General features: G+C 41.3%; 1 protein-coding gene across 4 annotated transcripts in view; it reads left to right on the top strand.

The window, feature by feature from the left end:
• The window catches only part of LOC139452343 (uncharacterized), a 111,922-nt gene that overhangs the window by 54,477 nt on the left and 34,046 nt on the right, over window positions 1-23,399 (top strand). Inside the window, exon 1 of one of the 4 annotated variants that reach the window (XM_071233791.1) lies at window positions 1,046-1,181. The exons of 2 other annotated variants lie outside the window; for them this stretch is intronic. The gene's annotated coding sequence lies outside the window, so the exon portion shown is untranslated. Of the gene's footprint in view, window positions 1-1,045; window positions 1,182-9,652; window positions 10,066-23,399 lie in introns of those variants that run through there. One more of the 4 variants, XM_071233790.1, reaches the window with a different exon arrangement.

Raw genomic sequence — 23,399 nt, 5'->3', positions numbered from 1 at the left:
CTCACTCACTGTAAGACAGGAAGATTGGTTAAAACGTTGTGACCCCACACTCACTCACTCACTCATTTTCCAATTACCACAACTAAATTGTTCCTCATGAACTTCCATCAGGGTCCATGTTTTATAAGCCATATCAGCCTGTCGGAAGATTATGAATGATTGCCTCCCACACACCCAGAAATGTAAACCAGGAGATAAATATGTGCAGAGAGCACATCGTAGTCCTGGTGCTGTGAGCCCGTGGCTGAACAGAAATCGGGAGATCTTGGGAGGATCAAAATTTGTACAGCAATGAAAATAAATTTAAAGAATTTTGTTTTCATGAAGATTGGTATGTTTTTAAACAGGAGCCACCGTTGATCTATTGGGGTGAGGTCATGAGGATATATTGCTGTTTTAAACACTTTTTATCATGTTAAGGAACTGGTTTGTTATGCTTCGTTAGATCCTTTTTTTGATAAAGTTTAATGAAGTCAAGATTTCGGAGTTGAAACAAATCAATATATTTACAGATTCATGCTTTCATAAAATGTTGTGGCTAATTCTTCAAAATTGCTCATGTGGTATAATTTACATCTTTTAGTCTTGCAGCAAGCTTAAACAAATCCCTTTACTTCAAACTAATTCTATTTAAACGTTTTGCATTGTAAACAAACTTGTCTTAATTTTATCAAAAGCATTTGATGATAAAAGGACATGGATTCAAAGTATCACCAGCAGGGCACATAAAAGATTACATGTAATTGCACCTGATTAACGCCCCATCAAAATCCCTCCTGACAGCATCAGCAACTATTGATGCTCCCCTTCACTGACCAGAGCCCTCCCAATTGCTGGATGCCCCTTGGTCGCCTGGCCAAGTTGTTTCAGTTCTTACCCTGATGTTAAAGCCTTGTATTGGCCACAGTAAGCACTCTCTGTTCCGCCACGGTGATATATTCTCCATCATAGCTGTGATAGCCCAGATTAGGGTGGTGTATTTGTAAGGGTTTGATAACAAAGGTTATATAACCTACAGGGCCAGGCTACCTTCAGTGCAGGCCGGTATGCCCCTTTAAGAACTACATGAGTGGTCGTGGTGGAGCTGGAGGACGTCTGTGTACGTGTGTGGTTTATGGTAGTACTGTGCTGGGGAGCTTACGTTCCTGCTTGATGTTCATGGGCTGTTTCTTTTCAATACTGTAAGTAGCATTATTTGATTGTCTTGCTTTGAAACATTTGGATATTTTTTTTATGTTATTTTGACTTTTGTTATGTTGACATGTTACAGTTGTGAAGTTTATCAAGTTCTTTCTTTAGAATGGTTTAATTGCTGTTTATTGTGATTGGATATTGAGTATATTTTGATGATCAGTTTAAGAAGTATATTTTGTGATGTGGTCATTGTGTCCAGTTTTCAGATCTGTTTTTGTTGAATGGAGCATTGAATTACTTACCCTGTTTGAAGACAATATGATAGTTAACCATGCTTAGATTCTTTAAACAGAAGAATCTCCAGCAATATTTTTTTGTGTTTGGGAAGAAGGATTAAAATATTGTTATAGTTTCTTTACAAAGCTCAAACCTGTTTATGGAATTTGATAAAGCTGAAATTCATGTGTTTCTTACATGAGGATCTTGTCCAGACTTTTTCTCCTAAATAAACTAAAATATCACCTTTAATGTCTATATCACTTATTGTCAATAAAATGCATTTTTCTGTGATTTATCTTGCTAAAAAACAGACTTGATTAAATTGTTTTGTAAGAAAGCTATGATTAATGTTGTTATGCCTCTATCATGTTTGCCAATACAATAATTTAACAGGATAATGTTTGTTAAATTGATACCAAGGGGGATAACAGCGACCCATCCATGTCTCAGCCAGGTTAGAAATGGCCATTTAATCAGAGTCTCCCCATGATGAAAAGCCCGCTGAAGTGCACCTATTGATTATGTAATTATTTTATGGAAACTGTTTTGTAGCCGTGGAATGCCGTAATGTCGACATTACTAATGTGTGGCTAATGTAATGGAGGACAGTGAGGGTGCTGCATTGTTGTAAGGGCTGACGACTGTGGGGCGACATTCCTGCTTGTGACTAGAATTCATTGTAGTTTAGTGCCGTAACTACTATGTGTTTCTTTGTCTCCAGACTTCTATTAGGCCGTACATATTTGATTGCTTTGTTACGGATCTTCCTACCTTAGACGAAAAAAGTCAGAAAAAATGTAACAGAATGACAAGGGTGTTTTTATACCGCCAACGGTAAAGATCATTTTCACAATAAAAAAATTCCAAAGAAGTTTTATGTGACTAAAACAGCACTTTTTCCAACGACAAATCATCATCTATTTTTTTATAAGCTTACCAATCCAAATTTTAAACTTTTAGATGATTAAAAATCCTGAAAAATGCATTTTATTTTTTTAACCTACCCACCAATTTTTTCATTATCAAAATCCATAAACCTTAAAAGATCTGGCCAGAAGACACTTTAACCACTTCACATTCCTTGATGGTATTTTAAGAATTCTACACTTTGAAAAAGGAAAGAAGTTGAATGAAGTAGTGAGAGGTTACATTGGCCTCATGACAGTCACAGTAATCTCCCTTGTAAATTAAGTAGCTTTTGATTTCAAATCAATGTTTTGGGTGATTCCAATTTCCTTGACATGAAATGTCTGTTACACATTTGAGCTTTTGAATTAAGTCTGAAAAGCTGAATCAAAGTACAAGTAAAACTTTGGAATATCAATTACCTTTTCCTATTTTAATACCTGTTCTTTAACCTGGTTCTTCTGAATCCCATTTCCGTTTGAGCATGAATCCCACTTATCCCACTCTGTCTCTACCCCTCTCCCTATGATATGTCAGCCTTGCACAATTGTCTCAGACTTACCACACACTTGAGCTTTCCCTGAGCATGTTGGTTGGAACAGTGGTTACAACTTTGGCCCATCAGGTGGAGTTTGATTTCCTCAATTTCTACAGTCTGTGGTCGAAACCCACAACCCTACCCCACACCCCACACCCCACACCCCACACCCCACAACCCTACCCCACACCCCACCACACTAGCCAACACCCCTACCCCCATAACCCTACCCCCACACCCTACCAAACACCCCTACTGCCACACCCCACCCCACAACCATACCCCAACACCCAACACCCATACCCCCATATCCCTAACTCCACTCCCTTCACCTATATCCCTACCCCCACACCCCAACCCCACATCCCTATCCCACACCCACACCCCACACTCCTAACCACACACCTCTACCCCGTACCACTACCCCATATCCCTAACCCCACACCCTTCACCCACATCCCTACCCTACACCCATACCCCCACACCCCTACCCCACAACCATACCCCAACACCCAACCCCCATATCCCTAACCCCACACCCTTCACCTATATCCCTACCCCACACCCATACCCCCACACCCCTACCCCACATCCCTATCCCACACCCACACCCCACACCCCACACTCCTAACCACACACCTCTTCCCCGTACCACTACCCCATATCCCTAACCCCACACCCTTCACCCACATCCCTACCCTACACCCATACCCCCACACCCCTACCCCACAACCATACCCCAACACCCAACCCCCATATCCCTAACCCCACACCCTTCACCTATATCCCTACCCCACACCCATACCCCCACACCCCTACCCCACATCCCTATCCCACACCCACACCCCACACTCCTAACCACACACCTCTACCCTGTACCACTACCCCATATCCCTAACCCCACACCCTTCACCCACATCCCTACCCTACACCCCTATACCTCACACTCAACATTGTTTATCCTTTCAATCCCACTCTGACTGACTCACCCATTGCATATCTTTTATAATTACCCAACTTGAAATCCTACCCCTATGTAAATCCTACCCCTGTCACCCTCTCCGGTATGCTATGATCTCAAATGATAGAAATTAGCACAATAAACCACTAAACAGATCTTATTTGCCTGATAACCCGACATCCTTAGAGCTAGTAGAATTTAGAACATTATCAGAGGTATTCTGTTAGATTTGACTATTTGTGCTTTAGGACTTCCTGATTGCCAGTAAGTTTTTAATAAAAGATCTCTCTGCGTAGAGTTGAAGCCCTTAGCGCTTGTCTCCACAGAGTTGTTTCCCTTTTCTGTTGTCTCTGCAGGGTTAGCGGTTATATCCCTTAGTTGTTTCCCTTAGTGGCTGTCTCCCAGAGTTGTTTCCCTTAGTGGTTATCTCCGCAGAGTTGTTTCCCTTAGCAGTTGTCTCTGCAGGATTGTTTCCCTTAGCGACTGTCTTTGAAGAGTTATGTCCTTTAGTGGCTATCTCCCAGAGTTGTTTCCCTTAGCAGTTGTCTCTGCAGGGTTGTTTCCCTTAGCGACTGTCTCCCAGAGTTGTTACCCTTAGCAGGTTTGTTTCCCTTGGCGACTGTCTCTGAAGAGTTCTTAAGTGGCTGTCTCAAAGAGCTGTTTCCTTTACCTGCAGAGTTGTTCCCCTTATAGGTTGTCTCTGCAGAGTTGTTCCCCTTATAGGTTGTCTCTCTGAGTTGTTACCCTTAGCGGTTGGCTCTGTAGAGTTGTTTCCCTTAGTGACTGTCTCGGGAGAGTTGTTTTCCTTAGCCTTAGCGGAAGTTGCGACCATTGTAACACCTCGCCACTAGGCAGGGGCTGTGGTCAAGTGTTACACGCTTCTTACATATTTCATGGTGCAATTCAGCCGGAGTCACATCACATAGAACTGTCACCCTCAGAGACCACCGTGAAGGACTGAACCACAACGTGATGGGATGACTGCCGGTTGTGATTGCTATCTCTTCACTGTCCTCAGGTGCGAGAGACACAAATATACTCTAGAAACGCAATTTGATAAATATTGAAATTTTAATGCAGGGACTTTGAAACCTCTCCGTGTTAAGCTGTGGAGGTTAAGTAATGTGACCTGTACATGCGGCTTCATTGTTAGGAGGTACAAGATATTTGGTTGCATACTTTTTTTCAGTGATTGAATTCAAATAATTCCACAGCTTTTGAAATTCTTTTAGTTTGATTGTCAGAAAAGGTTATTTGAAACATCTTTCTTTTCTTACAAACTCTGTTGGCATGAATTGTTTGTCAAGGGACTTTGTGTGACATGTGAAAGTCAGTCAGTCCAGAGAAAGTTTGGTCTTCATCTTCACAGGTTTTCCTGCCTCAGCTACAGTTCTCTAGCCCCCTTTTAAGATATTGCTGACTACACACAACCAAATGTTTTCCTAAAGACTTCTATAAAATGGAATATTTTTTCAAAAATTACAAAGCATTCAACAGCTATAGCCTGTATGTGTGTGCACAGTTTGGCCTTAGAGCAGCAATAGAAACCAAACAAATGACTATAGCAAAGCCAGCTCCTTTTCTGAGTACAGGAACTTTAAAACACCACCCCCAGTTCCGCACCAAATGTCATTTGCTTGAATATATATATGGTCACATTCAGCATAAGTCATCATGTTATCAAAAGACAGCACTAAATATAGAAAAACATTGTCAGTTTTAACGACTGGATGGATGTACATTTCAAAAACAAAAATCTTGCACAAGATCATCCAATCACAGCTGCCAGATGATTCAATCTGCACTGAAGGCTCTCTATGAAAACTGCTTGTTGAACGACTGATTCTGATTTGGTGTAGTAGAACCTGCTGACTACTGTCATGGTAGCACCACTACAATGCTCCCAAAGGCTGGGAGAATGTGTGGCATCTCCAGAAAATAATTGTGCTACCGCTGTCGTTGCACACCATCATAAATCACAGGATCCACCATGACAAGATCATATCAATATGGCTAATAGGAAATTGCCCAGTACAGATACCTGAAAATGATTAGCATTAAGGTGGGTTGAGTATCAGATTTATATGTGTTATTTGTAATGGGAATAAATGGGTTATGACCTGCTGCTTTGATAGCTGCAATAAATCTTGTTTACACTTGTATCTGGTTCTGGAGAATGACCCTTAAATCATTTAACAAGTTTTGCCATATGGGTTTTATTATAAATATAGAAAGAATTCAAGAGTAACAATTGTTGTAATTTATTAAATACAAATTTGATGATTGTTTAGGTCAAGTTATACACATTCAGTGTTTATTTGTTTTGTTATATTTTATGTTTATTCAGTGATCCTTTTCACAAGTATGACCAGTGTATGAGATAGAACATAATTCAGTTTTCTTTTAAGAATGTAGAGGAAGGAAAATGTTTTTGTGATTAGGTGGAGATTTTTTATTGACTTCCATCAAGGTGTCAGACTGTCAAACTTGGAATAAGATTCAAAGATTTGATTTCATTAAAATAAATAAAGCATTAATATCAATCTAATAAACAAACCATTTTGATTAAAAATGGTGTCAAATATCTTGTTCATCTCAAAAGTTTGCTTATAGGAATTTCTTATACATCAAATTAAACTCTCAGAGATAAAATGATATGTCTGACATGAACCGACAGGAAGGAAAGATAACCCCTGCCCATTCATCAAGTTCAAGGGAGGTAACTGCAATTACTTGTTACACAAGAGTTAATGGCTAAAACACATGGTCCAGGATATGTTACTCAACAGTGCTGGGGAGATAAAAAAAATAATGATTGTGATTTGTGTTTCTTCTTGACCTTAACCAACACAGATCAGCCATAAAACCATGATTTATTTATGAAGCAGAAGATTAAACTTTTTATCATATTGAAGACCATGTTTGAGTTGTCATGTCGTTTCTTGTCCAATATATACTGAACAGCAGTATGTGGTTTCATTATTAGCGAACAAACTGCAAACTATTAATTAGTTTAGCCCAAACCAATTTGATTTAATTTTTTTACGCTTTTTAAAATCAATCTTCCCATGGTACAGCAGGATCAAAGGAGTTGGGCAGATTTTGACTTTAATCATATGTACAAAGAAAGAGCCTGGTTCAGACTTGTGTGGCCCAGTGGTCTTATGTGTCCTGATTAGCACAGATTATGGTTTAAAGTTTGTCAGCAACATAATGTTTCACCAAACTGGTAAACATCTAAGACCGACAGAACTTCGGCTTTCCTCCCACATCATATGAAGTGACTCCTTGATATGACTGGAACACTGTTCAAAGTGGCATTGACCCTAAGTGGTTGACAGCATGAGGTCATGGGACTGTGATGGCATAACCCTTTAGACAAGCATGGATACCAGGGTGCCATTGTCCAAAGCGATCTCAGTGTTAAGGTGATCGTAACTCCCAAACCTTAAAATAGACTTACGACAGTCGTAATGCTGAAGTCTATTTGTACAACAGCACGGAGGACTCTATACACCATAACGACAGCAACCAAGCACCATGCTGATCCTTAGGCCACACTTTTTTTTACTTGCTTTACGAATCACGCCCACTGTAAATTTTGTTGAAATGGAGGGGGGTTAATTCAGAATTTGCTTTTTTATATTTTATCCTGCCAATAGGCAAAAAATATATATTTTCTAAACAAGAACCTACTGAAGTCAAACATGAGAGTCTAATAAAGTTTGTTGTTGTTCCTAAAATAACCTTATTCGACTTAATAAGCGCCCAGGGCGCTCTCAAAATTAGAAATAGGGGACTCTTTTTAGAATAAAATTTTGAGTTGAAAGATTGTAAATTGTGTGGTTTATGCTGACAGCCTGAAAAATGATACAAAAGAAAAGTCTGTGTGTATTATACATGACAGATATATTTTTCCAGAATTTAACTGCCAATAATTGAGGTTGCATATAACACAGGAGTGCGTATTATACACAAATAAGTAAGTCTTGTGTACATTGATCAATTGGAAGAAATTGGGATTGTTCACTGGCCAATATGTTAGCAAATATCTCCGTGGGCGCTTATTAGAGCGAGACACTTATTAGTCAAATACGGTAATAGAATGCATAGATAGATGCGCAACAGTTTTCTGCTTGATTCTTCAGGTTCGTCATTGCTATAGCAACAGTGATGTTGCAGGCTGTCCTCCCATATTAAACCATTTTCTTTAATACAAGACCACCTGTAGTTGAGCAGAAAACTATTAAAGCAATTTTTTTTGTCCCCTTCCAAACAACAAGTTTTCCATAAAAAAATCCATAGAGCAAGTGCCAAAATAGTGTTGCCTGAGATGTGGGATAGGTACCTTTCTGTCTTAGATGTGGGATAGGTACCTTCCTGCCTTAGATGTGGGATAGGCACCTTCCTGTCTTAGATGTGGGATAGGTACCTTCCTGTCTTAGATGTGGGATGGGTACCTTCCTGTCTTAGATGTGGGATAGGTACCTTCCTGTCTTAGATGTGGGATAGGTACCTTCCTGTCTTAGATGTGGGATAGGTACCTTCCTGTCTTAGATGTGGGGTAGGTACCTTCCTGTCTTAGATGTGGGATAGGTTCCTTTCTGTCTTAGATGTGGGATAGGTACCTTCCTGTCTTAGATGTGGGATAGGTACCTTCCTGCCTTAGATGTGGAATAGGTACCTTCCTGTCTTAGATGTAGGGTAGGTACCTTCCTGCCTTAGATGTGGGATAGGTACCTTCCTGTCTTAGATGTGGGATAGGTACCTTCCTGCCTTAGATGTAGGGTAGGTACCTTCCTGCCTTAGATGTGGAATAGGTACCTTCCTGTCTTAGATGTAGGGTAGGTACCTTCCTGCCTTAGATGTGGGATAGGTACCTTCCTGTCTTAGATGTGGGATAGGTACCTTCCTGCCTTAGATGTGGAATAGGTACCTTCCTGTCTTAGATGTAGGGTAGGTACCTTCCTGCCTTAGATGTGGGATAGGTACCTTCCTGTCTTAGATGTGGGATAGGTACCTTCCTGTCTTAGATGTGGGATAGGTACCTTCCTGTCTTAGATGTGGGATAGGTACCTTCCTGTCTTAGATGTGGGATGGGTACCTTCCTGTCTTAGATGTGGGATAGGTACCTTCCTGCCGTAGATGTGGGATAGGTACCTTCCTGTCTTAGATGTAGGGTAGGTACCTTCCTGCCTTAGATGTGGGATAGGTACCTTCCTGTCTTAGATGTGGGATAGCTATAGGTACCTTCCTGTCTTAGATGTGGGATAGGTACCTTCCTGTCTTAGATGTGGGATAGGTACCTTCCTGTCTTAGATGTGGGATAGGCACCTTCCTGTCTTAGATGTGGGATAGGTACTTTCCTGCCTTAGATGTGGGATAGGTACCTTCCTGTCTTAGATGTGGGATAGGTACTTTCCTGCCTTAGATGTGGGATAGGCACCTTTCTTGGCCCTGAATGCCCACATGGGTAGGTACATATTCTTGGTGTCCCCTGCAACCATATGGCAGCAGTATTTCTAAGGCTGCTGCAGGTGTACCTGTCACCCCCGGGATCCCCCGGGATCCCCAGGGGCCCATCTGCATCTAGGTATTCCTCTCCACCTTCTCCCACCACTTAATACTCTCGTCTTCCCACACTGTCGTAAACGTAAGTAATTATGTCCCATTCAGCAGCACGCTTTGTGTTCTGTGATTATATATGAAGTTATCAGTTATGAATAGGGCCACAAGACGACCCTGTGCAAGATCAGTGGATTGTATCATTTGCAACAAAGATGATAGGATGAGCTTTAGAAACTGCTGTCTCTGCCGCCGAATCCGAGCAGAGGAGATCGCGGTGTTTGTATGGCTTGCCAGAATTTCACCTTCGTTTAATTTCATGCTAGGATTATGAAACTCTCAATGGATGACGAATAGAGGAGTTGTGGATGTTTTTCCCCAAGAAAGATTAGTTACTTTGACTGGCTCATGTCATAATTGTTTGCGGATGAAAAAGGTTACATTGAGATGAGCTGTGAACCTACGATTTCAGGGGAGGTCGGACGAGCAATTGTACACTCCTGATGACTGTTATGACCTCTTACAGATTTAAATGGACGTGGTTCATGCTTGTGCAGATATAGCTGACATATTCTATACAACCTCAGTTCCATCAGAGGCGCATGGCTTTGTTATTGGGCTATTGGTACCAGAGATAATATTCTATCTAGGTAACAGCCAGGATTCAAGAAAAAACATAAAGGTAAGAAATGGAATTGTCTAGTAAGTTCCATGGTTTGTCTCAATAGGAATTCATTCTCTGTGAATGGATGAAAGGCACGACCAGCGTTTCAGCTGTTCTCAAACAGTCCGTCACATATTGTTTGATAGGCATTTCGAAGAAGTTGACAGATGACAAAGTAGACACAATTTATGAATAACAGCTTCTTATTAAAGAAGTTGTTATCCATAAATTGTATCTACCATGTCAATAGTTACATAGCTGTTAAAAAAGACAAAATGTCTTCCATTATTCAGGCCATGGTTCCTCCATCAAAGACACAGCTCAATGGTTTGTTTTGGACAATAGTTTGACTGACAGTTTGTTGATTTAATGTTGTTAATGTAGAAATTTCAAATCCATTTGTACGTCTTTACCACAATAAAGCCCAAATTACCTGAAAACTCCCACTTTAATGGTTTGTGAGAATGTGACTGACTCAGAATATTGTGTACAAATACTTAACATGAACCATATATATGTCAGCTTCAGTTCAAGCAGGATTAGATTTCATTTATTACCTTAAAAAATTTAAGTCACATTGCCTAAGTCCTGCACTATGCAAATTTGAAAGTTGTATTGGAGAGCTCACCAGAAATTGAATACGCTTTTGAAAATATTGAGCCATAAAATGTATATTTCACTAAGGACAAGCCTGATCTTGTGACATGGCTCTTGAGGCGGAATCTTCAAGCTGACGGGGAATGACTGGGGAGTAAGAAGGCAGACTGAGGGAGATTGTTGTCTGTGCGTTATCTCAGGTGTTTATCGCGCTCTAGTAGCTTCCTAAGCCTGCTGACAGTGAGAGGGTGGGATGGCAGATACAATCTCCTCCACTGCCCAACTTGGAGGCTCTGTCAGATGGGGATCTAGGAAGGTTGGGGGAGGGAGGAGATGTGTACAGGTGGGTGGAGATGAGTACAGATGGGTGGATCGGGAAATGTGTACAGGTGGGTGGATCGGGAGATGTGTACAGGTGGGTGGAGATGTGTACAGGTGGGTGGATCGGGAGATGTGTACAGGTGGGTGGGTGGAGGTGTGTACAGGTGGGTGGATCGGGAGATGTGTACAGGTGGGTGGAGATGTGTACAGGTGGATCGGGAAATGTGTACAGGTGGGTGGATCGGGAGATGTGTACAGGTGGGTGGATGGAGATGTGTACAGGTGGGTGGAGATGTGTACAGGTGGGTGGATCGGGAGATGTGTACAGGTGGGTGGAGATGTGTACAGGTGGGTGGAGGTGTGTACAGGTGGATCGGGAGATGTGTACAGGTGGGTGGAGATGTGAAAAGGTGGGTGGAGATGTGTACAGGTGGGTGGATCGGGAGATGTGTACAGGTGGGTGGAGATGTGTACAGGTGGATGGAGATGTGTACAGGTGGGTGGAGATGTGTACAGGTGGGTGGATCGGGAGATGTGTACAGGTGGGTGGAGATGTGTACAGGTGGGTGGAGATGTGTACAGGTGGGTGGATCGGGAGATGTGTACAGGTGGGTGGATCGGGAAATGTGTACAGGTGGGTGGATCGGGAGATGTGTACAGGTGGGTGGAGATGTGTACAGGTGGGTGGATTGGGAGATGTGTACAGGTGGGTGGAGATGTGTACAGGTGGGTGGAGATGTGTACAGGTGGGTGGATTGGGAGATGTGTACAGGTGGGTGGAGATGTGTACAGGTGGGTGGAGATGTGTACAGGTGGGTGGATCGGGAGATGTGTACAGGTGGGTGGAGATGTGTACAGGTGGGTGGAGATGTGTACAGGTGGGTGGAGATGTGTACAGGTGGGTGGGTGGACGTGTGTACAGGTGGGTGGAGATGTGTACAGGTGGGTGGAGATGTGTACAGGTGGGTGGAGATGTGTACAGGTGGGTGGAGATGTGTACAGGTGGGTGGAGATGTGTTCAGGTGGGTGGATGTGTGTGCAAGTGGATGGACGTCATATATTGATGTGATATGGGTGTGACATTGCTGTGATATTGGTGTGATATAGATTTGATATTGCTAAAAATTAGGTGTGATTTGTTGTGATATTGACGTGATATGGGTGTGACATTGCTGTGATACTGTTATTGCCCAGCTGACGTCCATGTTCAGCAAAGTTCACTCACTCACAAACACAAATGACAACAGTGGTGCCCTGAGCTCCTGATTATCTGAAACTGTTATTAAATTGTCAAAGTATTTCTTCCATATTGGCTCCAGCAGTGTTAAACTTCTCATGTCTCAGTTCAGGTTAATTCACAACCGGTGGGTTCAATCACACCTGGGTTAATGTTCCCTTGTCACCTGCTGCATGGCTCACAATGCCAGCTTTTATCTTTTACTTTTGAACTCTCAATTTCGATGAAAATATTCTAGAGAAAATGACACTTGGAACTTGACCCTTGATGGTATTGTTTGTGTATGAAATAGAGAATTGTTTACCAAAACACATCAATAATAGCAAGAGGTCACGAGAGGTCAAGACTGCAAGTTTGCATGTAAGATGAAACGGGTCGTACGATTGGTTGAAGGATGAGGGCTGTAAGTAGGGCAGGGGGGGATGAATGAGGGGCCTGGAGGGGGGGATCAAGGATGGGAACAGGGTGGATACTGATGCTAGGTGGATGTACCACGTACAGGGTGCCCACGGAGTTTGAAAAGGACTTCAGTAATAGAGTAGAGTTGTTCATGTAATTTTGAATGTTCCTCAAGCAATAAACTGAGCTAAATCTTATTGATTCATGTGTATGAATAAACTCCGATCTTTACCAATAGAACAGTTTATTGTTAACACATTTTACATATAGCAGAGTTAAGTCATAAAACAGTTGTTTTTTTTAAAGAGTTTACTATTAAAAGAATTTACTATTGAAACAGTTTACTATTAAAACAATATACTATTGAAACGATTTACTATTAGAGCACTGTACTATTAAAATGGTTTACTATTAAAGCAATTTACCGTTGAAACAGTTTGCAATTGAAGCACTTTACTATTAGAATGGTTTTCTATCAAAACAATTAACTATTGAAACAGTTTGCTTTTGAAACAGACCCATGAAGATCCGGGGTAGAATAGGTCTTCTGTAAAAGGCGCCTTTGCTTGTCGTAAGAGGCCACTAACAGGATTAGGTGGTCAGGCGAGCTTACTTGGTATCCATTGTATCCAAATTGTATGGATTGATGCTCGTGATGTTAATCACTGGATTGTCTGGTCCAGACTCGATTATCTGCAGACCGCCGTCATATAGCTGGAATATTGCTGAGTGCGATGTTAAACAACAAACAAAACAAACGAGAAACTGTTGCAGCACTTTACTGTTAAATTTGTTTGTTATTAAATCAATTGACTATTGAAACACTTTACTATCAACCCTTGTATTTTACTATTAATATTTTCTTATTCTTACACATAGTATTTGATTCAGATATAAAAAAAATTTAAAGAACCTTTGAACCTTTGTATAAATGTGTTTAGATCTTTTAATGAAAAAGTCTTTTGTAATGTCAGAAACTTATATTTCTCTTTTAACTTGAAACTAGTAAAATTGATATTTTCTAAACTTCATTATTACAAAAATATGTCAACCAATTTCAATTCTGCACAAGTTACAAATTTATTTTCATACGGGACTGTAAACAGAAAAATATCACAGCAGTACTTCAAAGAGGAAAAGACGACATGTCTAGAATACCTGTATGATAAAATGTGTGGAACATTTATTATCAAGTAAGCCAGTGTGATAAGAGGAAGATCATGGTGCGGCAGGCCGTGTTTGTAAACATATTGTCCTTCAGCATCCCATAATCCCACGCAACCTGTGGAGAACATGTACAGGTCGCTTCAAGCATTTGTGAAGTACTCCGTACACAGCCTTCAACAGCGTTACAGGTTCCGGAGCTTGTCAGTTGCTGTTGTGATGATCACGGCAGTTTTTCCATACAAAGTGCGACATGATTGTCAAGCGCAGGCCGAATACATCGCTGCTTTGACACCTCCTTGCTGGTTTAAGCAGAGAGTCCAAGTCGTCGCCATGTTTGATTGTTCCCTGTTATAATGGGTTAACCTTCGGGGGTTCCCCTCGGTGAAATCAAACATGGTTCACATTTTGTGTCGGGTTCCTAACTGGTTTGGCTGTTGGCTGTCAATTTGAGGTTTTGTTCAACATAATTTATTTTGGTTGGTTGAGTGATTGGGTGTTTTTGACACTTGTCGAAAGAATTTTTAATTTAATTGTGCGCTATGGATTGAGTTGAAAGAGGAATTGTGACTTTGTTTAGGTGCTGAATGTTTAGAGAAGGGTGTCTTTTGGCACATTTGTGAGATGCTCGTAATTATGCACAAGAAACTAACTGTTGAAATAGTGTTTTGTGCCAGCAGTAAGAGTGTTATGCTTGAGGTTCAGTGTTCTGACATCTGAAGAAGGTGGTAGAACTAGCAGATGCAGCTCACTTCAATGTCATACAGTCTTCTCCTTATCCTATATATTCTCATCTTCCCGAAGCAAGCAAGTTAACTGACTATAAAAGTTTCCACCCTTGCCGAACTAGGCTGCAATTATGGAGTTATGTTTTGGCTTGACTAACGAGTCTATGCATATAGTCTAATCAAAATCGCATTATGACATCTGGTTCAACTGATGTCGGTCAATTGCATGATTTGCAAAGTATGCATACTGCCAACTCAGCGTCAACAGATATTTTCAAATGTTTTCATGTTTTTAATCAAGGTGCTCACGTGGATGCACTTCGCGAAGTAAGACCCTTTATATTATAAAAACGATTTTGATTATCAATCACATGATCTTGATCAGGGATGGCCATTTTGTTTGAAGCAAATACAAATGATATGGGAGGTGGAATCAGCAAGACATAGAAGGGACATAACTAGTAATAGCCACTGGTGGCGCTACGATCGAGCCCAGAAATTCCAGCCTAGTTCGGCAATGGTGGAAACCTGACTTTTGCAGTCAGTTAACTCCCTTGCCAAGGGAAGATGATATATTCTGAAAACAAGGGGTTTGGTTATTAATGTTAGGGCTGGAAACAATTGGAAGATCTGGTCGGCTTAATAAAACACAAAGGAGTGAGGAAGTGTCAAGATAAAAACAAAGACCGCCCTAACAAATGCTAATGGTGAGACTGTGTTATAGTCTAAATCCTGGCAAAGTCTCTGAATTCTAATGATATAGATACCAAAATAACTTTAGTTGTCAGGAAGACAATACAAAATGTTACAGATGCACAGCAGCACTACAAATGACTACAACCTAGAAGGATAATGTGGTGACATTTGTATCATTAACCAATAAAAACACAGGTAACAGACACAGATTTATCATTAGTCAATCAAAACACAGTACACATCTAGCTAGACCAGACTTTACACTACTGAGAACAGATGCCTTTTTGTTATCTGGAGCAAAACTTGGCACTGATGACAAACTACTTTCCTTCCAACTCCCTGTTGGTTAAACCACTCTTAATTTCTTTGATTGCATTTTCACTCAGCTTTGGTGGTTTGGAATTTGGATTTTTTTCAAAGATAATTGTGTTCAGTTGTTGAGCGATGTAAGATAGTTGAAGATGCAGTTCTGGCAGACTTCAGACAGACGCCAAGATCAGAACTGATTCACAGGGGTTACCGTGTTTCTGATACTTTTAAGAATTTTGTAGGTGGATTCCGGAATGTTTGCCTTCTTGCCATTGTACCGAGGTAACCCATACAGAATCAAACCAGGCCTTATAGGTCAGGCAACCAAACACACTAGCCATAGGGCTTTTCACACCATCCATCACTTCAAGTAAGTCCTTCACAGACCACACCAGCGCTTTCCATTTTGTGTTTATCATGTCTGTCATTACAAGATAAGATGGGTTTGATAATTTATTAGATTCAGGGAAAAGATCTAACCATGAATGTTGCTTCAATAGCCAGCTTCTCTCTGACTGACCAGTCAAGATTCTGTAACTCTGTGGGTTTAAATGTGTATATTTATTTCATCAGAAGATTCCTTTCTGGCATTCAAGGATGGCAATGATTTATCAACAAAGTCAGACAAAAAGCTGATTTGTCCTAACAGGTATCGCCCAGGAATACACGAAAGTTCTCCCTTGCCTGGGGTCCTGCTATCAAACGATTATCAGTTTACGAAATCCAAACAGTTTATCTTCCACATTTGTTTGATCACTTCCTTAAAGGAAGACATGTACATCTGGCATACAGCTCAGGTCTGCTGTTAGTAACCAAAGGCAGTTGTCAGGTTAGCAGTATATAGTCCTGCTTTGATAAGCTGTAAATATTTCTTAAGGCAAATTAACTGTGCGCTAATGAAGTGTGGATCCGGTCAATATGTTATGTAAATATTATATGTCTCGTGTGAATATAATAGTTATTCCTAGTATAAGAAATATAAGTAATATACTGTTGAACACTTTTTTAACTTTTTCACTAGCCCATCTGTATTCATGAGTGAGTGAGTTGTGTCTCACAAGCCCATCTGTATTCATGAGTGAGTGAGTGAGTGAGTGAGTTGTGTCTCACAAGCCCATCTGTATTCATGAGTAAGTGCAGGAGTTGTGTCTCACAAGCCCACCTGTATTCATGAGTGAGTGAGTGAGTGAATTGGGTCTCACAAGGCTATCTGTATTCATGAGTGAGTGAGTGAGTGAATTGGGTCTCACAAGGCTATCTGTATTCATGAGTGAGTGAGTGAGTGAGTTGAGTCTCACAGGCCCATCTGTATTCATGAGTGAGTGAGTGAGTGAGTTGGGTCTCACAAGCCCATCTGTATTCATGAGTGAGTGAGTGAATTGGGTCTCACAAGGCTATCTGTATTCATGAGTGAGTGAGTGAGTTGGGTCTCACAAGCCCATCTGTATTCATGAGTGAGTGAGTGAGTGAGTGAATTGGGTCTCACAAGGCTATCTGTATTCATGAGTGAGTGAGTGAGTGAGTTGAGTCTCACAGGCCCATCTGTATTCATGAGTGAGTGAGTGAGTGAGTTGGGTCTCACAAGCCCATCTGTATTCATGAGTGAGTGAGTGAATTGTGTCTCACAAGGCTATCTGTATTCATGAGTGAGTGAGTGAGTTGGGTCTCACAAGCCCATCTGTATTCATGTGTGAGTGAGTTAGTTGAGTCTCACAAGCCCATCTGTATTCATGAGTGAGTGAGTGAGTGAATTGGGTCTCACAAGGCTATCTGTATTCATGAGTGAGTGAGTGAGTTGGGTCTCACAAGCCCATCTGTATTCATGAGTGAGTGAGTGAATTGGGTCTCACAAGCCCATCTGTATTCATGAGTGAGTGAGTGAATTGGGTCTTACAAGGCTATCTGTATTTATGAGTGAGTGAGTGAATTGGGTCTCACAAGCCCATCTGTATTTATGAGTGAGTGAGTGAGTGAATTGGGTCTCACAAGGCTATCTGTATTCATGAGTGAGTGAGTGAGTTGAGTCTCACAGGCCCATCTGTATTCATGAGTGAGTGAGTGAGTTGGGTCTCATAAGCCCATCTGTATTCATGAGTGAGTGAGTGAATTGGGTCTCACAAGCCCATCTGTATTCATGAGTGAGTGAGTGAGTTGGGTCTCACAAGCCCATCTGTATTCATGAGTGAGTGAGTTGGGTCTCACAAGCCCATCTGTATTCGTGAGTGAGTGAGTCAGTTGGGTCTCACAAGCCCATCTGTATTCATGAGTGAGTGAGTTGAGTCTCACAAGCCCATCTGTATTCATGAGTGAGTGAGTGAATTGGGTCTCACAAGGCTATCTGTATTCATGAGTGAGTGAGTGAGTTGGGTCTCACAAGCCCATCTGTATTCATGAGTGAGTGAGTGAATTGAGTCTCACAAGCCCATCTGTATTCATGAGTGAGTGATTGGGTCTCACAAGGCTATCTGTATTTTCTATATCCTCCAGTGGTCAGAATGTGCTCGGATCTGAGCAGAGTTTGTGGAGTTTCAAGTTACAAAATGACTCCATTAACAGGCTCAGTGCTGGTCCTTATGCAGAGGGGCCTTGGGATGGTGTATCTTTAAGACAGATAACGGAGATCATATTACCAAGCAAAAACCACTGTGTAACAAAGTATATTCATGAGTGAGTGAGTGAGTTGGGTCTCACAAGCCCATCTGTATTCATGAGTGAGTGAGTTGAGTCTCACAAGCCCATCTGTATTCATGAGTGAGTGAGTGAATTGGGTCTCACAAGGCTATCTGTATTCATGAGTGAGTGAGTGAGTGAGTTGGGTCTCACAAGCCCATCTGTATTCATGAGTGAGTGAGTGAGTGAGTTTGGTCTCACAAGCCCATCTCTGTATTCATGAGTGAGCGAGTGAGTGAGTTGGGTCTCACAAGGCTATCTGTATTCATGAGTAAGTGAGTGAGTGAGTTGGGTCTCACAAGCCCATCTGTATTCGTGAGGGAGTGAGTGAGTGAGTGAGTGAGCACCACTGTGTAAACATTTGTAAGAATTCGCTTTATAGATTCATACAGTTTGCAATCAGTTTTTAATATATACATCAATGAACCACACAAAAATATACAGTCAATCCTTAAATAAAACTGGAATTTGGAAAAAAATTCATCATGATTCCAACATTTCCCTGAGTTGATTTAGCTGAAATACAAGAAGGTAAAAACAGTGGATACATGACGCAAAATACTTGCCGATTGTTGTGATTACAGAGTAGCTAAAAGTGTTTTCTAATTGGTGTTTGGTGGGACAAATATTGCAGGGTTTCTTCCAGGGAAGTGCAGGGACTGCTGTGATGGACTTGGTTATTATCTGTTTTGACACAGCATCAGGAGATGCTGGCAGTGTTTGTCAGATTCAAGCATTATCTGACTGGGAGCCCACACAGGTCTATCGTCAGATCGTCAGATCGTCACAAGGATAGAGTTATGTTATTTCCATTCTTTGTAAATATGTGCAAGAGTTTTCTTGGCCTCATTCCTAAAATTATAATTTCATTTTTTTCTCTGTTGTAAAGAAGTTTAAATACAGCCAAAATAAATTAATTTTAAGATTTTAATCCCAAGTTTTAATAAACAAAGTGCTCAAGGCAAAGTTTTTACATAAACTGTTTACGGATGTGCTTCCCATCTTGACGAGATTGTTCTCAACACGGACATGCTGGCAATCCGTCATCAGCACCACATGCAGAATGGTTAATTTGGCCAGTACAAATTAGTCATCACCAGCTGTTGAATGTTGTCCCACCTGACTTTGTTGTAGTGATTTCATCAAGTAGAGGAACAAGGGCACCTGCTGCTGTAGGAATCTGAGGACAACAGACACGGATGTGAGCCCGGGTGTTTGGTAGGGATGTGAGTCAGGGTGTTTGGTAGGGATGTGAGTCTGGGTGTTTGGTAGGGATGTGAGTCCGGGTGTTTGGTAGGGATGTGAGTCCGGGTGTTTGGTAGGGATGTGAGTCGGGGTGTTTTGGTAGAGATGTGAGTTGGGGTGTTTTGGTAGTGATGTGGGTCAGGGTGTATGGTAGGGATGTGAGTCAGGGTGTTTGGTAGGGATGTGAGTCGGGGTGTTTTGGTAGAGATGTGAGTCAGGGTGTTTGGTAGGGATGTGAGTCGGGGTGTTTTGGTAGAGATGTGAGTCAGGGTGTTTTGGTAGAGATGTAAGTCCGGGATATGAGTCATAGTGTATGGTAGGGATGTGAGTCAGGGTGTTTTGGTAGAGATGTGAGTCAGGGTGTTTGGTAGGGATGTGAGTCGGGGTGTTTTGGTAGAGATGTAAGTCCGGGATGTGAGTCATAGTGTATGGTAGGGATGTGAGTCAGGGTGTTTGGTAGGGATGTGAGTCAGGGTGTTTGGTAGGGATGTGAGTCGGGGTGTTTTGGTAGAGATGTGAGTCAGGGTGTTTTGGTAGAGATGTAAGTCCGGGATGTGAGTCATAGTGTTTGGTAGAGATGTGAGTCAGGGTGTTTTGGTAGTGATGTGGGTCAGGGTGTTTTGGTGGAGATGTGAGTCAGGGATGTGAGTCAGGGTGTTTTGGTAGAGATGTGAGTCAGGGTGTTTTGGTAGTGATGTGGGTCAGGGTGTTTTGGTGGAGATGTAAGTCAGGGATGTGAGTCAGGGTGTTTTGGTAGAGATGTGAGTCAGGGTGTTTTGGTAGAGATGTAAGTCCGGGATGTGAGTCATAGTGTTTGGTAGAGATGTGAGTCAGGGTGTTTGGGAGTGATGTGAGTCATATTCATATTCCGAGGGGGTGGGTGGTTGGTTAGAATAAATGGTATTTTTGGTCACTACTTCAAAGCATTCATTTTTTTTTATCTCAGAAAGGAATAGGAAAACTTTTGTTTTTTTAAAACATTTATTTTGTGATGACAACCACCATGTCCATCAAACAATATAGTGTATAAACCCGAGGCCATGGTCATCCTCAATGAGGTGCTATTACCCTAGCTGCCAGTGAAGCAGTAGATTCCTTGTCACCATGCATCTATCCTCAGTGCTGTGACGTGATTGTGTTTGAGTGTGGCAGACATTCACCACCTACACCCCAAGCTCCGCTGCTGTTCCCTGACAGACAAATACTGGGAGATAAGACGAGTCGATGATACAGACTAACAAAGGTCCTGCCCTGGCCATCTGTAATTGCCTGGGTGCTGCCATTACTATGGGCAAATTGGCATAATGTGGGGTTCATATTCTACCTGTTGAAGTGTCGGCGCCTGAAGAGGATGATCTGGCTTCTCCTCGGGAGATCAGTGGAAGGTCTTTGCCAGGAGTTGATGTTATCTTCTGTTTTTCACCGATAGTATCTGTCAGCTTGATCTCCCACAAGAAAGAGTATGGCTTTCTCCGCAGATGAGCTCCAATTTGTTCTGAAGTAATTCAGTGAGCCGTTGCCTCTTTGTGAGAACAGCTCCCATGTATCATACTGCCGAAGTCCAATACCTGACAATCTTGGTGCTTGCATGGAACCCGAGCACCAATGACTCCTGGCACTGATACCTTTTCTCCTAAGTGCTAAATATCGTGGACCTGGCAAAATACGTCATCACGTCTTCTACCTGAATGTTCACCAATATGATCCGTCCAGTTCAATGAATCGAATCTAAACCGACAATTGGGTACTTACTCCTTGTAAATACCAGGCAAATATTTATAGACAGACTGTTCATGCACACACCAATTAAGGTCTTTGTTTTACGGAGATGAATATTTGTTGATGTCAGTAGCTAGGGCTCTCAGTCAAGGGCTGTCAGGATGTGTGTGAGCTATGGCTTTGAACATATTTCACCACTGGGTCCACACAAGAATCAGTGACACTGCACCAAAGGTCACTGACGCTGCACCGAAGGTCGTTCCATGGTTCATGCTAATCTGTCTCCTTATCAGGGATTAGACAATATCAGATGAGAATAGAACGTCTTGCTAAAGATATTTCTGTTAGATAATCATTCAGTTTGTCAACAGAAAAATTAACATTATCAAGAGCTTCAAGGGTCATTATTCAGTATATCAGAAACATGTCTGTGTCATTTGGGTGCATATATATATCATGATGAACTTGTACTCATTTCATTACGATTGCCGCACTGGGTGAATCCACTTCTGAGTGTTTCACTGTGAGTATATCTAAATTCAGCTGACTTTATATTTTTAAACAATCTTTTCCTAAAGGTTCAACAATTAAAACTATTTTTCCCAAACAGAAGCTATGCAATACGTTTTCTTTTTAACACTTGATCCTATACTCCGTAGCGATTACATGTATTAGTAGCAAGATCTGATAGCTAAAGAATCGATTCATGCTCAAGTTCTTTCTCGTTCTAAAAGCATTTAAAAAAGGGAATATAAATTTATTTCCTTTCACTGAGGCCGTTCATTCTTGTTGGTGCATGTCATTTCCTACATTTCATATACTTGCCCTCTTGCTCTCCCAACTATTTAAACGATATTGGAATTATTACTCAAACAAGCAGTTTCAGGTACTTAGTCCTTCAAGTACTTCTCAAACAGAATCCCTTTCATCAGACAGGGAAAAAGTTTTATATTTAATAATATCATCCAGTTTTCCTGGCAGCGCCATATTCCCCGGTTCATGTTAATGTGTACATATAGGCCCTTGTTAGCACCAATCATTCCGTTTCCTTACAGTTAACCTTTTATCCCTCATGTTGAAATGCTTGTAATATAGATCAGGTGAAATGACAACGTATATTATACTGTGAGAAGTGTAACAACAGTAAGACAGCACTGTTTGACCCCCGCTCTTGATCCAGCGGAAAACTGAGATACTAGCGGTCTGAGCACTAGATACAATCTCATCACATTTTGTGAATGGCTGCCACTTGAGGTTCATCTAATACCCTCTCAATATCACGCTATTATAAAGAGGGTTTACACAGTTGTCAGGAACATATCATATTGTATTTATCACTTGATTTGGCAGGATTAAAAGTAAGTGATATTTGGATTGTAGTGTTTATACATTGCCTACTTCACAGAGTGCACTTAATAGCTCTCTATTTTTGTTACAAGGTAGAATTCCAGATTTTTTTTCAGTTCCTGTTTAGAAATTTGCCGTTGTGCTATGTTTGTCCTATTCATGTTTTTCTTTGAACTTCTGCTCTCGCCTGAAAACAATACGTGCCACTCAAGTTTTGATAGGGGTTTTATTCCATGATAGACTCATTGCTTGTAAGATGGATATATTTATATAGGCTGAGATATCAGAGTATCCCTGTCTCAAGTTGAGTAGTATTGCTATTTTTCTGGGAACTACTAGAGACTTGTGAAGATCCAGATTAGAATAGGTCTTCAGCAACCCATGCATGTCGTAAGAGCCGACTAACAGGATCAGGTGGTCAGGCTCACTGACTTGGTTGATGCATGTCATCATATGCCAACTGTGTGGATTGATGCTCATGATATCAATCACTGGATTGTCCAGACTGGATTAATTACAGAACGCTGTCATATATCAGAAATATTGCTGAGTGTGGCATTAAATAACAAACAAACACAACTGTTTGAAGTGCTGAGTTAGCATATTTCACTCCACTTCAGATTGTCAGGGGGTTTTATCAAAAGAATTGAATGCGATAAATATAGCTCTTTTAGAAGTCAGTTCTTTGAAAACAGACATCTCTCAAGACATGTTTATAAGGTTATGCAGAGGTTGTAATAGCTTCATCAGGTGTATATGTTCAGTAGCACCATGGTTAGTTCTCAGCCTTGAATGATGATGTACAATGCCAGTCTCTTTTGTAACACCAAAGTAGAATACCGATGATGACTTTCAAATGGTGCTCTGTGGGAGTCAAGGTTGAAGTTTCCAAACTCACCAGTGATACTGGCAGCAGTGAA

This window comes from Haliotis cracherodii, unplaced genomic scaffold (assembly GCF_022045235.1).
Source record: "Haliotis cracherodii isolate W230 unplaced genomic scaffold, xgHalCrac1.p SCAF_9, whole genome shotgun sequence".
Classification (NCBI taxonomy): Eukaryota; Metazoa; Mollusca; class Gastropoda; order Lepetellida; family Haliotidae; genus Haliotis; species Haliotis cracherodii.
This window is presented reverse-complemented; position numbering and strand designations above follow the sequence as displayed.